At 41.1% G+C, this 2,378-nt stretch overlaps 1 non-coding gene across 1 annotated transcript; it reads right to left on the minus strand.

The window, feature by feature from the left end:
* Positions 1-413: 413 nt before the first annotated feature.
* LOC148549208 (small nucleolar RNA R71) lies at positions 414-521 on the minus strand. The gene has a single exon (XR_015898610.1). It is a non-coding gene; the product is annotated as a small nucleolar RNA R71 (small nucleolar RNA).
* Positions 522-2,378: the final 1,857 nt, after the last annotated feature.

Raw genomic sequence — 2,378 nt, forward strand, 5'->3', positions numbered from 1 at the left:
TTTTCGAAAAAGAAGAAAACATGGCCGAAAATAATAACAATGCAAGGAAGATGCTTGGTGACTTTACTGCACCAAATTCCAATTTACATGGAAGAAGCATCTCAATCCCTGCCATTGGAGCAAACAACTTTGAGATTAAACCTCAATTAGTTTCTCTGATGCAACAGAACTGCAAGTTTCATGGACTTCCATCCGAAGATCCTTTTCAGTTCTTAACTGAATTCTTGCAGATATGTGATACTGTTAAGACCAATGGGGTTGATCCTGAGGTCTACAGGCTTATGCTTTTCCCGTTTGCTGTAAGAGACAGAGCTAGAGTATGGTTGGACTCTCAACCTAAAGATAGCCTGAACTCTTGGGATAAGCTGGTCACGACTTTCTTAGCCAAGTTCTTTCCTCCTCAAAAGCTTAGTAAGCTTAGAGTGGATATTCAAACCTTCAGACAAAAGGAAGGTGAATCCCTCTATGAAGCTTGGGAGAGATACAAGGAACTGACCAAAAAGTGTCCTTCTGACATGCTTTCAGAATGGACCATTCTGGATATATTCTATGATGGTCTGTCTGAGTTATCAAAGATGTCACTGGACCATTCTACAGGTGGATCCATTCACCTAAAGAAAACGCCTGCAGAAGCTCAAGAACTCATTGACATGGTTGCAAATAAGCAGTTCATGTACACTTCTAAAAGGAATCCTGTGAATAATGGGACGCCTATGAGGAAGGGAGTTCTTAAAATTGATACTCTGAATGCCATATTGGCTCAGAATAAAATATTGACTCAGCAAGTCAATATGATCTCTCAGAGTCTAAATGGATTGAAGGAATCATCCAACAGTACTAAAGAGGTATCTTCTGAAGAAGAAGCTTATGATCCTGAGAACCCTGCAATAGCAGAGGTGAATTACATGGGTGAACCCTATGGAAACACCTATAATCCCTCATGGAGGAATCATCCAAATTTCTCATGGAAGGATCAACAAAAGCCTCAACAAGGCTTTAATAATGGTGGAAGAAACAGGTTTAGCAATAGCAAGCCTTTCCCATCATCCACTCAGCAAAAGACAGAGAGTCTTGAGCAGGATCCATCTAGCTTAGCAAATATAGTCTCTGATCTATCTAAGGCCACTTTAAGTTTCATGAATGAAACAAGGTCCTCCATTAGAAATCTGGAGGCACAAGTGGACCAGCTGAGTAAAAGAGTCACTGAAACTCCTCCTAGTACTCTCCCAAGCAAAACAGAAGAAAATCCAAAGAGAGAGTGCAAGGCCATTGATTTAACCATCATGGCCAAACCTACAAGGGAGGAGGGGGACGTGAATCCCAGTGAGGAAGACCTCCTAAGACGTCCAGTGATCAACAAGGAGTTTCCTTCTGAGGAACCAAAGGAATCTGAGGCTCATTTAGAGACCATAGAGATTCCATTAAACCTCCTTATGCCATTCATGAGCTCTGATGAATATTCTTCTTCTGAAGAGAATGAAGATGTCACTGAAGAGCAAGTTGCCAAGTACCTTGGTGCAATCATGAAGCTGAATGCCAAATTATTTGGTAATGAGACTTGGAAAGATGAACCTCCCTTGCTCATCAATGAACTAAGTGATCTGGATCAACTGAGATTGCCTCAGAAGAAACAGGATCCTGGAAAGTTCTTAATACCTTGTACCATAGGCACCATGACCTTTGAGAAGGCTCTATGTGACCTTGGGTCAGGGATAAACCTTATGCCACTCTCTATAATGGAGAAACTGGGAATCTTTGAGGTGCAAGCTGCCAAAATCTCATTAGAGATGGCAGACAACTCAAGAAAACAGGCTTATGGACAAGTAGAGGACGTGCTAGTAAAGGTTGAAGGCCTTTACATCCCTGCTGATTTTATAATTCTAGATACTGGGAAGGATGAGGATGAATCCATCATCCTTGGAAGACCCTTCCTAGCCATAGCAAGAGCTGTAATTGATGTGGACAGAGGAGAATTGATCCTTCAACTGAATGAGGACAACCTTGTGTTTAAAACTCAAGGATCTCCTTCTGTAACCATGGAGAGGAAGCATGAAAAGCTTCTCTCACTGTAGAGTCAACCAAAGCCCCCACAGTCAAACTCTAAGTTTGGTGTTGGGAGGCCACAACCAAACTCTAAGTTTGGTGTTGAACTCCCAATCCAAACTCTAAGTTTGGTGTTGGAAAGTCTCAACAATGCTCTGAACATCTGTGAGGCTCTATGAAAGCTCACTGTCAAGCTATTGACATTAAAGAAGCGCTTGTTAGGAGGCAACCCAATGTTATTTAATCAATTTTATTTTTTTCCCTTTATTATTTCATGTTTTATTAGGTTGATGATCATGTGGAGTCACAAAAACTACTGAAAAATCAAAAACAGA

The sequence above is a fragment of the Arachis ipaensis genome, chromosome B8 (genome assembly GCF_059453495.1).
Source record: "Arachis ipaensis isolate K30076 ecotype BB chromosome B8, ASM5945349v1, whole genome shotgun sequence".
NCBI classification, from domain to species: domain Eukaryota; kingdom Viridiplantae; phylum Streptophyta; class Magnoliopsida; order Fabales; family Fabaceae; genus Arachis; species Arachis ipaensis.